General features: G+C 42.7%; 1 pseudogene; it reads left to right on the top strand.

The window, feature by feature from the left end:
- The first annotated feature begins 1,922 nt into the window (after window positions 1-1,922).
- Window positions 1,923-10,932, top strand: LOC147439711 (uncharacterized; annotated as a pseudogene).
- The last annotated feature ends 4,976 nt before the right edge of the window (window positions 10,933-15,908 follow it).

Here is a 15,908-nt window from a genome sequence, read left to right as displayed (position 1 = left end):
TCATGTTAACTGTGGTTGAGGAGCATACATTTGGTCGTGATTCTGATGATAGAATGGATGACATTGGTCAGAGCTGCAAGTTAACTAGGCTACAAGGCATGGACCAAGTTAATATGCAAAGCGTAGGTGGACACAATCCAAGGATGGTAAAAGGATCAAGCATGCAAGTGAGCTAGATTTTGTCATAATAATCAATATCTAATTCTCCTAAATGATTTTCTCATATTAAACTGATCATTTAATGTGGGGAAGGCCAGGGGAGAAAAAGCTAGAATATTGGTTAAGCTAGCAGACCGGCCACAGTAGGGATCCAAAGGAGGGAAAATAGGGATCCAAAGGGGGGGCCATCTGCAAAAGAGCCATGTGCAACAATGGGCTAAAAAGACCCTAAGGTTCAGTCCATTAAGACTTCCAAAATGCTAAGGTTCCAAAATTCAAAGGTTGTGTCCAAAAGGTCAACCCTAGGGAAAATTGGATGCTTTGTGTGTGCCCTAAAAGTCTTTGCACATCCCTACATGGGAGGGGGCGAGCCCTAAAGGTAGGGGATGAGAGAGAAAGCCACACACACACACACACACACACACACAGAGGCTCCCTTTACACAAAGGGAATGAGGGACACATGTCAGCTCCCTAGGCCAGATGCCCACAAGGTGTGCCCAATTTCTATTGGATGACCCTTGAAGTGGACCAATGCGAATTAAGCTAGAGTAAATCTAGTTTAATTAATTTAAAAACATTTAATAAAAGAAACCAATGAGAATTAAGTCTCCTAGAAGACTATTGGGCAGTCTCCCAAGGGGTCCAATGAGCATTCAGGAGCCCCATGGCTTGCCTGATTCCTATTGGCCAGGAGGCAAAGGGGTCCAATGAGAGTTTAGTTTAATTATTTAATTACCTAAAGCTCTCACAAAAGGGGAAAGGGGGACACATGTCAGAAGGCTATCACTTATGCTGCTTAATTGTAATTGGCTTGACTTGGGGAGGGCCAATGAGGCTTCAGCAAGAGCAATTAGCAAGAGGGCTCGCCTAAGAGAGAGAGGGGGCTGATTTTTGCAAGGCATTATCACACACACACTCACACAAGCTCATGTGTGAAGAAAGAGAAGACTATCTCTTCCCCAGCTTTAATGGAGAACTCATCACCTACTCCAAGCTTGTGAGATAGAAGCCTACATCAACACTCTCTTGGCATGTGGATGCAAATCCAACCAAGAGCCAAGCTTCAATGCATGCTCATCTCCTCTACCAAGCTAATTACTAAGCTAAGCTATGCTACATATGAGTGATTATGTGAGGAGATGTACATCTTTCTCGTAAGATACTCCTTCTTCCTCTCAATCTACTCTCATACCCTGCTAGCTCTCACCATCTTCGAAGGTGTGTGAGGTCTTGGGTCTGAGAACGGGGATAATTCAAGTTGTGTTTGTTAAGTGTTTTGCTTAGTGCATGAAGTTTCCATCTTCATTGCACTAGCTAGTCTTGAAGGAACACAAAGAATCGTATTGTACAATGTCTCTCTTGATGGGAGAAACCATAATACAAAGCCTTTTGGAGGGGGGACCGGCTCCATGAAAATCCGGTCCTCAACTGTTGTCAATAGCTTAATTTCTCTCTCTTTTGAAAGTATTGTCGATGCTATCTAACTAGGTGTTATGCTTTTTGTTGCTCTCTCCACCAAAGCACTCTTGTAATTCTCATTAGGAATCTATTCTAATGAAATGCCCACTATGTTCATGCTAATTTCCGCTACACACAAGTTATTAGGCCATTAAATGTTACAGATCTACTACTAGTAGAAACACTCACAAACAAACCAAAGAAAGAGAGGCTGAGGTGCACTATTCGAGTGCTGAGGGAGTATGCAGGCCACTACCAAAACTGCGAATAATCTATGTAGCTACAAGAACTACGAAACTCGCCATGGGAATGGCCAAGTACTTCGTGTTTGGCCCCATTGCTTAAGCCCTCTACATGCCCTACCACATCGAAAAGCTTTTTGTGTTGCATTTCTGAGTGAAATTCGAGGTTCATGAAGGTTGCTTCAATGGGGGGGCCATTATCGAGCATGGTTTTTCTTCCATTCTCTACTTTTAACAAGGACTATGGAGATTTTCTACTGCAGCATGTGTATTAAGATTCAATCCCAGGCCCTCAAAACTAATCTTCTAGCATTGTCCTTCTTTGTTTTGCCTATATTAAGGCTTGCACATTCCTCCTTTTGACAAACAAGCCAGTTTTCTCATGCGTATCTGTGAAGCTGAAGCCTCAGGACATCGAACCTTGCTTGGATTCTGAGCTGTTTAACATAGCAAAAGACTCAGTTACTTTTGAGGAGCATGGTGAGGCCAACTCGATGCTATATGGAGAGTCTACGCAAGGACTAGATATGAGCAAGAGAGGATGGAGGGAAGGACACAAGTGCGTGGCTTGCTGTTACCGAGAAGAAAGATGATGATGATGAGGACAGCCACGATGTTGTTGCAAATGAGGAGGGCGTAGGTGATGATGGAGGACTTGGAGGTCCATGTTGGTGGTGGAGGCGAGGATGATGACAATGAAAAAGGAAAATGGGATGATGAAGAAGATGAGAAGGATACAATGGAAGGAAACAATGATGATGATGAATAAACACCAAAGCCTGATTAGAAGAAGAGAAAATTAATATGTACAAGTTTTTTCTTTGGATATGTTAACTACAATGAGTATTAGAGTCATGGGTTGTAGCTCAATCAAAGTTCTAGGCCTTTGATGGTAAAGAGTAACAAGCTGAAGGCTTTTGATGTCTTTTATAGGATTAGTTTTCATGTCTTGAACCAATGAATGCATTGCTTCTCTCTTTTGCATCTATTACATAACTCATCCCCAATATATATATATATATATATATATATATATATATATATGTATGTGTGTGTGTGTGTATACATATATACATATACATACATATATATATATATATATATAAAAGAAGAAGAAGGAAGGAGAAATTTTGACATCATAAGAACAACTCCAACACTCTAGGAAGAATCCCAAGACGCCTCAAAAATCTATTTTGACTTCATATAGGATTAATCCCAACATTGTAAAGAGAATCCTGAGAGACCTGAAAACGCCATAGAAAATTGGGACACACACACACACACACACAAGCAGGGAGATTTTAATGTCGTAGGAATAATCCTGTGAGATCTCAAAAGATCTATCCAACAAATCTTGAGCATAAGGCTTGAGTACTCGAAAGGGGATTGGGAAAAACAATCTACCACACTTGGGTGATAGAAAGATTATCCGGATTTTGTGAGAGACGACGGTGAAGAGATCTCTGAACGTCACAGGAACAAGTGCATGAAAGCTCAAGTCACTCAGATTGAGAGAGAGAGAGAGAGAGAGAGAGAGAGAGAGGGTGGGGGGTGGGGTTAAAAGACATAAAATATTCTATCGACAAACATTAATCCCTAGAGACCTCAAAGATCCATCCAACAAATCTTGACTCAAGACCTATTGTGCTAGAGAGACCTCAAAGATCTACATGACAAACCTTGAACCCAAGATCTAACACCCTAGAGACCTCAAAAATATACCCCAAAATTCTTGAACTCAAGATGTGTTTCTAGAGAGAAGAAGGGAAATCATAACATCATAGGAACAATCTCAAGGGACCTCAAAATCCAATTTGACGAGCCTTAAACCCAAGATCTAATACTCAATGGGAATAGGGATAACCAATCTACCGCACTCGGGTTGCAGAATGATTGTTCAAGCTTCCTCTTCTTATTCACACATAGACACTTGAGTGTGTGTGTTTTGTGTGTGTGTGTGTGTGTGTGTGTGAGACACACACAAAGAGAGAGAGAGAGAGAGAGAGAGAGAGAGAGAGAGAGAACCGGGAGAGAACTTTTAAATGCATTTGAACAATCCCAAGAGACCTTAAATACCTGGATTTGATGAGACTTGAACTTTCGACGTATTAGAAGAGACCTCAAAATTTTATCCCACAAGACTTGAACTCAAAACTTGGAGAAAGAGAAGCTTGGGGGGGGGGGGGGGGGGGGACTTTCAATGTCAGAGGAGCAATCTCAAAGATCTATCACCTAGATTGTGTGTGTGTGTGTGTGTGTGTGTGTGCGCGCGCGTGCATGGATCTATCACCTAGATTGTGTGTGTGTGTGTGTGTGTGTGTGTGTGCACGCGCGCATGCACGCGTGCACGAGAGAGAGAGAGAGGAGGGGGGAGGGGGGGGGGGGGGGGGGGGGGGGGAACTTTCAATGTCATAGGAGCAATCTCAAAGATCTATCACCTAGATTGTGTGTGTGTGCACGCGCGTGCATGGATCTATCATCTAGATTGTGTGTGTGTGTGTGTGTGCACGCGTGAGAGAGAGAGAGAGAGAGAGAGAGAGAGAGAGAGAGAGAGAATATAGAACTTTTAATGCTATAGGAACAATCTCAAAGATCTATTCGATGACTCTTGCACGCGAGCGCGCGCGCACACACACAGGGTCTATGTGTGCTTTGGTATACATACAAGCCCAAATAAAAAGCTAAACAAATTAACATACATAACTTTATAGGCAAAAAGAGAGAAAGAGAGAGAGAGAGAGGGAGAGAGAGAGAGAGTCATGGTCTCCTTGCTAGGTATGCATGCACCAAAATAAGCAAACAGAGCTTTATGGCCCTTTGGAAGGAGGTGTTTGCATATAATGTAGTCATAAGGCAAGCCTAAAAAGTAACACATGCATATACAGAGTCTCTAAATTTGATACATATATGGGGTTACATATATATATATATATATATATATATATATATATATATATATATATATATATATATATATATATATATAGATAGATAGATAGAGAGAGAGAGAGAGAGAGAGAGAGAGAGAGAGGAGGAGGAGGAGGAGGAGGAGGAAGAGGAAAAGGAAAGGTGAGTATGGTGTACACCATAGGTAGGTCCACCTTCTTAGTTGAGTTGGTGTTATTGTATTTGATTAAAGTGAAGAAGTTTATCAATGTATAAGAAACATTTTATATATATTAATGATATATGCATTGCATAATTGGTCTTACATGGTGAGAACACAAAAAAATCATTGTTTTTTTTGTTCCTTTGAAGGGGGAGGAGTATTATGAGGGCCGCAGCACCGCGCGGGTCACATACTAGTCACTTCAAAGAGGTGCAGTTAGCCTAGTGAAGGGTGGAACTTGGGAGGGAAAACAATTACCCTTTTTTTTGTGGGTGCCTATTTAGGTATCCCCATACGAGAGAGGATATTAGTAAAAACGATCATGAATTGATTGATTTGATTGGACCACTCTTACACACACATGGAACTTGGAAGGGAAAACAATTACCCTTTTTTTGTGTGGGTGCCTATTTAGGTATCCCCATAGGAGAGAGGATACTAGTAAAAACGATCATGAATTGATTGATTTGATTGGACCACTCTTACACACACATGGATCCCTCAACACTATATCACACGGGCATGGTCCAATGGGATCAATGGTGGTCTATTGGTATAGGAGGAAAAGGCGACGCGCGTCAATTATGGACCGTCAGATCTGAAATTTGCCCCAAATTCATCAGTTTTCTCGAATTTACTAATCGATCCACATTTATAATATGACATACTTGAATTCCCTATATTTCAACGTACGCATGAGAACGTAGTGGTTAGTGCACATGGCTCGTGGCGAGGAGGTCGGGGTTTCGAAACATGGGGTGCGGATCGACCCGAATTTATAAGTCTACCCGAATTTATTTTTCTTCTCGAATTTACCAAACGCTCCGAATTTACCAAATACGCATCTGACGGTTCAAATCACCTCAACCATCGATCCCAGTTGAGCATGCCCGTGCGAGATAGTCTGGAGGGGATGCCAGCTTAAATTTTGTGTTTGTTTTGCAATTGCACCTCAAAGCACTCAACAAAAACCACCAAACCAAACCCAAACAACCCTTGGCTATAAGATTTACAATTTGTGACTCACCAATCAACATGATTCATGGCACAATTAGTGTGCTTGGGAGACGATACATGTGAAACGAATCAAATATTGTATGAAGGAAATGGTAAAGAGTCAACATACAAATCATCTAGGGCAAGCATCAAATGATATGGAACTTGGAAGTGAGAGGCACTGAGAGCTACACGACTCCAAATTCCTATGTGCGAGGGACTCGGGAGGATATATTATATGCTGTAAAGTCCATCTTGACCTTTATGTCTCTCTCCATGATCATTAATGACTCACTGTTTGAACTTTTTGTAGTCTTTTCACTACTACTTTTTGGCATGCTGCGGTTTGTGCTTTCCCATGGTGCCACTTACGCTATGGTCACGCGGAGCTTAGTTTCCTGTAACTTGAGCCGGCAAGGTCTGACGGTCGGCAGCTTTTCGTAGGCAGCAACCGACATAGTAGGTTAACTATACCTTTTTAGGCATAGTCACACAACTATGCCCACCCACTGTCGGTCAACGCCTTGTTTCTCTCTCCTGCTTGCGCTTTGCTGTTCATCTCTCTACCTGCAACAAACGGTCATGGCGCTGAGCTCTTGCCAGAGGATGTCAGGGCTTAGTTCTAACTAAGCCTTGCGTGACCATGCCCTTAGACGTTTCTTAATCATCAAATGCACAAACCTCAGTACTTTCAATACTGCTTTGCCATGTCAACTAACTAATACACATGAAGTACATGGAAAAGCTTAGGGCTAGGTCGCGTGGCACTATTGTCCAACGAACTGCCCATCAACCTTTACCGGCGGTTGTGTATCTAACAAGAGTTTCAACTTTTACATTGATTCCTCGTGGGCCGTCCTCATCGCTATATCACACAGGCATGGTCAAATGGGATCAATGGTGGAGGAGGAAAACACGGGGGCACCAATTGTGGACTGTCAGATTCGACATTTTTTTCGAATTTACAAATTTGCCCCGAATTTACTACTCGGCCCACATTTACAATATGACATACTCGAATCACCTATATTTCAACGAACGCATGCGGGCGTAGTGGTTAGTGCTCATGGCTCGTAGTGGGGAGGTCGCGGGTTCAAGACATGGGTGCGGACCGCTCCGAATTTACAAGCCTACCCGCATTTACTTTTCTCTCCGAATTTACCATATGTCCCAAATTTACAAATGTGCATCTAGCGGTCCGAATCACTTCAACCGTCAATCCCATTTGAAGCCGCCCGTGCGAGATAGTGTGGAGGATGGGCCGTAACTTATAAGGCCAACCAATTAAGGGCATGTCAAGGGAGTAAATTGATTATACGTTAAGATTTTGGCACCAATTGTATAGGCTTTGAGGCCCTATACATGTTGAGATTGCACTAATGCCACCAAATTTCTATGGGTTGATCCCATTAGAAATTCCTTGAGTGGGCCCATCCCTCCAAGGATTGGGCACTATGTGAATGGGCCCGAAGATTACCTCCATGGTCAAGTGTTTGCATTCATACAAATTCAAGGAAGTGGTTGTAGATAATTGGGGACTTTATGTGAGTGCGCATGTGCGGTGCATGAGTACGGGGAAGGGGAGGAGCAAGAGACCGTGTGGGTGGAGCAACCTCTGGAAGTAGTAGTCTTTATTCTCATGTATATGAATAATAAGGGTATGTACACATGTGGACGGGCGGCCAGACATCGGACGTCCGGTCCCGGGCAAAGGCGCAGTGCCTTTACCCCAACAATCTCCTACTTAAAGGCAATGCACAGATAAGTGAGACCTACTAGCTAAACTACTAGTATGTATAAGAAACTAGGTGAGAGAGTCTCTCAACCTATGCCCACTGGCTCACTCTATCGATCTACACACAATTGTATCGGCTCTGGTGGTAGACGAGTGTGCGTACCCACGCTAGAGCCTGCATGTAAATCTCGTAGACTACTATGCATCATGCTAGTGTCAGCCATCGCACGACTGACAACCCCTGCTGCAAATGCTCCCACTACAGTTGCTAGATCGAGCCTCGACAATAACAAGTTGAACATGAGACGCTCAAACGTTGATGAAAGTTGCGTAAACCTGGTTGTACTCGCCTCCCCTACGCTATCTGCAATCACTGTATCATCAAGACTACCCATCGCGTATGGATGTGTCAACACCGACAGTGGGAAACCTACATCCCTGTCACCCATAGGCAAAACTGTACATCCTGGTATCAAAGAACTCCATATCTGTCAGCTTCGTCTATGTCTCAAGGGAGCATACCTACTCTACCTTTGTCTGCATAAAGTCTGATAACACCTGTTGTGTCTCACTAGAGCACTGTTGCTCTATCTCTGTCCCTACAGAGTCCATTGGTACGCCCTGCACAACTAATTGCTCTGTCTTGTGAGCATGGTGAAGCTCACCCGGGAAAGAGACATGTCTCGTCTCTCGCTCAAAGCATGTCAGCAACAAAATCGAGACTACGCCGTCTCGAACCTCAAACACATGTATAGGATTTACCATGCCATTGCGGGCTCCTCTGGATATCACTAATGAACCTGAAGCATCTGGAAAGACTGCTCTCTAAGAAGTATCTGACAACCAAAGTCCGCTAATAATTGTCTCACTGAGATCAAGCTCTGTCTCAATTGAGGAACATATCACACATGTCGTAGCGTGTAAGATGCACCACTGGGCAAAGACAAACAAATGTCTCCTGCACCCTCTATGTCAAACGCCGAATCATCGGCCAAGTGTAGACAACCAAAACTCCCACTAGAGAAGGTGCTAAACCAGTCACGATGCGGTGTGACATGGAAAACTGCATCCTCATCTAGCAACCAATGTTGAGAAGTGTCACTACTCAAAGACATGTAATCAGGAGGAACACTAAAGGCAAATGTGGCATCACCGTCACTGGCATATGAAGCCACTGCTCTAGCATGTGTCAAAAGCTCATGTGCACCATGCAAACATCTCAGATGTTGTCTCATACGTCTAAATCAACGACGTCTAATGTGCCTTGTGTGACCGCAATGCCAACAACGCAAGTATGGGCAAGAACGAGATCGTCGTCTCTCAAAAGTCACCGTAGTGGACTCTACATTGTCACACATATCTGCATCCATAAGTGGATGGCTAAGAACCAAAGTATGGCGAGAAATCTAGGAAAAATCTAGCAAAGTTTCCCTTGTAAACTGAGCAAAACCTCAAGTACAATCTCAACCATAAACCACGCCAAACTGGCAACAAAGTGGGAGGTAACTCGACCACTACACAATGCTCAAAAGCATGATAAAACACATCAAAACTGACGCTCACATATGCCTAAAATCAACACAATCTGCAAACTTTGCAAGCAAAACAACCTAGGAAAAACTGCTCAACCGAGCATAAAGCGCATAGCCATATATGCATGTAGAGAGCAAACTAGCTCAAAACGCATCCCCCAAGAGAAACTGCCTACAAAAATCTGAGAAAACCTGTGAAACCTGACTGTAGCCACACAAGCATATGCAAATCCTCACTCCTACGAGAGTGGGTACAAGAACACCAAATTGTGTCCAAACTGACAGAACTTGTCGAAAGTGAGAGTGAACACTCGGAGTCTGGCTTGACCACTAAATAAACCATCAGAGAGTAAACTTTGAATACACATAAACCATGACGAGAAATCCTGGGAAGAATTCGACAAAGTTTCCCCTGGAAGCTGAGCAAAAACTCAAAAATTCGACAAAGTTTCCCCTGGAAGCTGAGCAAAAACTCAAAAAAGGTCTCACCAAATCGCATAAATAACAGACACTCAATGTCTCAGTAAACAGATCCACAAATGGTCTACATGCAATGCCAAAAGCCTGGCAAACTGGCTCACTCTTGACCGAGTGGCTCTATGGACATGTACCTGTCCAAAAACCGTTGCAAACCTGTAAATTTGCTACTTGCGAGCTACACCTAGCTCTAGTTGTATCCACATAATGCATACATAGCATGAAACTGCACAAGACCGTTGAAAACTTGCTCTCTAGTGCTCCACACAAGCTACACTACAAATTGTGAGCAAAACTACTGGAAAACTGGCAATTAGTACCTCATCGATCGATAAACTCGTCAACCAAAAACACCGTCCAAGAGCTAAGTGCGCTCAAGGAAAAACCCGCTCCGAAATGGGCCATTGGAATCGAAAATGTCGGTATGTGCCGTCAAAGCCAAAATTGGAGAGAATCGTCGAAGTCGAAAAGCCAAGGATGGTCGTCGGAGCCGTCTTTCATCGTCGAGCAGAAGCGTCGATGTTGTAGCGTCAATAAAAAAACCGATGGGTGGAAATCGCTCATTGAGCATCAATGGGTGCCAAGCCTATGTATGGCCATAGAAATCTATGCTTGAAGCAGAGACTGAGCCGTTGTAGGGATTCAGGTGGATGCCGGTGTGTACCCGTCGGGCTTATTCGCCCATGTGGCTGGAAAACAATGTCGTCTCTCTCTATCCTGTGTACACACATCTTAGAGCGTAGACTCACTCTCTTTCCCTCTTTTTCTACCAAGCTCTGTCGGGCATGTGTGTGATTTGGGGTGTGAGAGCAGAGTCGGAGTGTCAAGAAAACCCCTGTGGGAGCGAGCCCTTGCACACAAAAAGTGTGTAAGGCTCAATGTTTAAAAAAAAAATTAACTCACTGTCGAATTCCTGAGCCTGCAGACTATTGTCTGATTGTCTGATGAGCCTGTCTTCTATCGGACTGTCGCTACCTGCTCAGGTGTGCCCCCAATTCCCAGTGTTCGGCCCTACTCACCATAGCACTGCCCTTGCTCTGATCACTGCTTGACTGCGATGCTTAATTTGCTATGCAGTGCACTGCCCAATTTGATTGTGCGCTGCACTACATTTGAATTCCCTCTCAATTGCCCGCTGTCTACTGCATTTGACGATGCTCTCCTGAGATCTGTTGCTCACGGCCCCGTTTCACCCGCTGCTTCCATAATTAGCTTTGTCTAAAAAGAACCAACAGTTCCTCTCGTACTAAGTTGAATTACTATTGCAGCACCACTCATCAGTAGGGTAAAACTAAGCTGTCTCACGATGGTCTAAACCCAGCTCACGTTCCCTATTGGTGGGTGAACAATCCAACACTTGGTGAATTTTGCTTCGCAATGATAGGAAGAGCCGACATCGAAGGATCAAAAAGCAACATTGCTATGAACGCTTGGATGCCACAAGCCAATTATCCCTGTGGTAACTTTTCTGACACCTCTAGCTTTAGATTCTGAAAGACTAAAGGATTGATAGGCCATGCTTTCACAATTTGTATTCGTACTGAAAATGGAATCAAATGAGCTTTTACCCTTTTGTTCGTGCCAAGCTTGCACACAGTGTGTGTGTGTGTGTGTGTGTGTGTTGTGTTCACACACACCTTACAATTGACCTCCAGTTCCAAGCTCTCTCAATCTTTTTTTGACTTCCAAGGCTTGCCTTCAAAACCTCAAATTTGTCGACCACTTGTACTGCCTTTGCCGAGACTGCTCACGGCTCCTACAGAGCTTGCCTTGGCTTCCTTGCAAGCGTCAAAATTTCCTGCTTTAATGCTCCCAATCTTGCAATGGTTTCACAAGCGAGACAAAGCTCTCTTTGCCTGCTTTGTCTATCAAGCTTTCCTGTCAAGCTCTCGACTCTTCCCATGAGCTCATGGTCTTGTGAATACCATGTTTCTTGCAGGGATTCTCCAAGCCCGAAAGGGTTCGTGCACACTGGGGATTGGACTTTCGAGATCGGAAATCCTCGATCTCCTCCGATCGAGCCTTAATCCGTGTCGGATCTGCTGCCACCGCCAAGCTCAAACTTGAGCTCCGATGCTTCCGAGTCGATCGTTGGAGAGAGGTCACGCACGCAGTTTGCCGTCGTAGCTCTGATACCTCTTGTGAGCACGCATGTGTGCGGATGCATGTGTATGTGTGCGACGTGGTGCGTGCGGGGAAGGGGAGGAGCAAGAGACCGTGTGGGTGGAGCAACCTCTGGAAGTAGCAATGAGGAGCTCCTTATTTTCATGTATATGAAGAACATCGGACATCTGGCCCCGGGCAAAGGTGCAATGCCTTTCCCCCAACACTTTATTGGAATTTCTAGGCATAACTCCAAAAGCTCTCACCCCAAGTCGATTGATGAATTCATGTAACTCCTCTAGACTCTACCCAGGAGACCTTTTAAATAATGATCGAGACCTTAGTAGCATGTAGCTGTTGGACCTCTCCTACAAAAAACTGGAGGGAAACATACCCAAAGATATCAGTTATCTCACTGCTCTAATGATGTTGAGCTTGGGGCACAACTTGTTGGTGGGTGCCACCCCTACGAGTTTAATGCATCTCAGAACCATGGGAGTTCTAGACCTCTCATATAACAAGCTTGAAGCAGGCCTTTGGCCACTTGCCAATTTCTCTTTTATGGTTCAAATTGATGTGTCTAGCAACTATTTCTCTGGCCCAATCCCTTCAATTGGGCAATTGAGCATTGCTTCTTCAACAGGTTTTGAACACAACCCATATCTATGCAGTGAACCCCTGCCAACTTGTGCCAAAGAGTCATAAGATAACAAGACATTTGTGAGATGCATTAGTGGTAGTGCATGCGGAACATGCATCAGTCATAATCACTTTACTATGCTTAGATAATAGGTTGCATGGAGATGAGAGGATGAAGCAGAGCCTGCCATGGAAACGCCATAAGAAAATTGTGTGTGGGCAACTCTAGGGCTACGATTTTCACATCAAGAGTGGCCGCCCCATATAATCCACAAGGACATAAAGTCCAACGACGTGTTGCTTGACCAAAATCTTAAGACTAGAGTGTTTGACTTTGGCATGGAAACACTAATAATTTCAATGGACACTCACGTAAGTGTGAGCACATTGGTAGGGGCACCTGGCTATGCACTTCGGTGCACTTTCAAAGGGGGTTGATTGTCCACGAAGATAGATTTTGTGAGAAAGAAACCTTAAGCTCAATGATTTTTTTTGGGTAAAGCTAGCTTAGATTGATGTGCATTTTCATTGGTAGGCCTCGTGATTGATCACTTGTTACACTAAACTTCTCTAAATTTTGTAGGTTTCCTCACCTTCAAATTTAGAAGAAAATAGGTTGAATTACACTAAACCTAGGCTTTTTTCAAGCACATGTGCCAATTAAGAGCCAAAGGAATCATGCAAACTTCAAAAATCATGCAAACTTTTAACTATGTTTAGAAAAAAATTATTTTCCATTGATATTGGGTATCAATTAAAATTGGCATGTAGGAAACCACCATTGGCATGGCATAATTGTCTAGTTGTCACACACATGCAAACAAAATTGAGCAATGTGTCAAGATGCTTCTCCATTCTAAATATGCCCAAGATATTTTGAATGAGGTGATGGTTTTTATTTCCAAGGAGTTCACTAAAGTATATGTAATATAGCACTTGCGTTCAACAGAAGGGATTTCAATTTCTTGTAAATTTATAGATTCATGTGTACAAGAGGGGTATAGGGGTTAATTGAAATCCATTTTGGTGAGCACACGTGATATATAAAAATTTTACTTAGTGAACGCCTTGGGTTTTGAGGAAATAGTTGTAGCCAATCCACAAAGTGGGTTATGCTGTTGGACTCTGAAGGGGCATACTATATGTTTCATAATACCCACTATAAGTACTAGTACTTTTATTTTTATTTTTGTTTGCAAAACTCACAATGATGAGTGAATTATATTAGCAAATCCAATAAATTACAAATTCTGCTCATAAGATGAGCCATGATGTCTCCTAGCAACCACAAATGCATCGACTGATTGGGGGGGGGGGGACCCCAAGACATTGACAAGGGCTTCGGAGAGAGTGTACTAATATTTTTGTTAAGCTTAGCGTGGAACTTTAGGGCTTTCTTGACACACTTCACAATAACAAGCACTTACCAAGCCTTCTCGATGACCTTAGCCAAGAACTCAATGACTTTTGTGACAAGTCACAACAACAAGCATTCACCAAGCGTTAAGGCTTTGTGTTTTGCCATTTCTTATATTTGATAGCATTTGTTGGTACTATCCAATTTGCTATCCCTCACTTGCCTACAAATATCAACGAACAAAATTCTTACACTAAGTGCACACCTAAAAAAAAACCTTCACTTGCTTGTACGGTAAATATAAAAAAATAAGCACACATTGTCTTGTTTATAGGACTAGGTAGGCATTTTGCTCTTCATAGGCAAGTTTCCATCTAATCACACTTTGTGCATAAGAGACCATGAAAATATGTGCAATATCCAGCTTTCTCATCACCATTTTTTGGAGTTTTTAACCAACTTTTTGATAACTAGAAGTGAAAGAAGACAATGCCTAGGCAATGCATCCCATAATCTATGCTTATGGATAATCCACATGCAAAAATGGCTCATAAGCAATCTAGCTATCAACGTTACGTCAAAAGATGTTAGTGAATGGTATGCGTCCATCGTCTATGGAGCTTATAGTCAACCCATGCACATAGAGTGCACTTCAAAATTATGGCTTCCGCTCAAGCATAAGCACAATCATAAACCAAACCTACCCATCTAAAATCTGCTTATTCCTCAAACTATGCAGTCATCAACTAGTTTTCAAATCATTGATATAACGAGGATATAACAAAACAAGTTATAACTCAAGAATTATGGACACATAGATGCCCAATACTTCACTTTTGAAGATGGATAGATTCTAATGTTTGTTTTAGAAAAAGTGTAAACACATTGGCATAACATGTCTTGGAGAAAAGGACTATGAAATCCATGAAAATACATCACCATAAGTTCACGAACATGCCATGACTAAGGCCCTTAGGTTTGCCACCAAGGAGCTAGACACTGAAGCCAACATACCCAAAATGTTGTGATACAAGGAAGCCACATTTTCATCCCAAAATTTTCCCACACATGGTGCCCAAGGAGTGAGGTATGTCTCTACAACTTACCTACTGTGATTTAGCAGTGTCAGACGAGAAAAATTATGCTTATGATTACTTGAGACACATCCCAATCACCTCTCTTTCCATTGCTAACTTGAAGATGACGGAGCACATAGTGATTACCTACAACTTACCTATTGTGATTTGGCAGTGTCAGACAAGAAAACTTATGCTTATGATTACTTGAGACACATCCCAATCACCTCTCTTTCCATTGCTAACTTGAAGATGACGGAGCACATAGTGATTACCTACAACTTACCTATTGTGATTTGGCAGTGTCAGACGAGAAAACTTATGTTTATGATTACTTGAGACACATCCCAATCACCTCTCTTTCCATTGCTAACTTGCAGATGACGGAGTAGATAGTGATTATTCAACTTTGCAAAACTTTATTTCTATGATTGCCCATCCAACACAAACACAAAACACTTTGGCAACATTAATTTTGCCCAATCAAGAGCCAAGGGAATAGTACGCATTGTGTGATCCACCCAACAATGTTTTTGGGGTTATGAAATTACTCAACGACAATCATTATCTGCAAGCATGATGGTTCTATGAATATTTTCAATGGGTTTCTCATCAACAAAAAATTTTGGCCGCAGGTTGTCATGATTTAGTGCTTCCCTTGTTTCTGGAAAAGGCTTCAGAACACCCTATGGTTTTCACATTTGTATTCATGTTGTCTCGTGTGCAATGTAAAGCATGGTTTGCCAAACTCTCTCTCTCTCTCTCTCTCTCTCTCTCTCTCTCTACACACACACACACACATGCCACTTTCTTCCATGACTTACCTATAGCTTACCCTAAAACCTCTGTTCTCAAACTTATAAAATAAAACTAGGTCTTACCCTAGTAGATGCTTTTAGCTCTCCTTTGGAGCCTAACCTTGGCCTGCACTATGTCTAATTCTGCTAAACCTATGGCTAAACTCACCACTCAACCCTACTATGTGGTCCTTCCCTAAATTGTGTAACTACTATTTCAACTCTT

Source organism: Adiantum capillus-veneris, chromosome 16, assembly GCF_014529385.1.
Source record: "Adiantum capillus-veneris isolate H3 chromosome 16, ASM1452938v2, whole genome shotgun sequence".
Classification (NCBI taxonomy): domain Eukaryota; kingdom Viridiplantae; phylum Streptophyta; class Polypodiopsida; order Polypodiales; family Pteridaceae; genus Adiantum; species Adiantum capillus-veneris.
The sequence above is the reverse complement of the archived record's forward strand: the minus strand, read 5'-3'. Positions and strand labels throughout refer to the sequence as shown.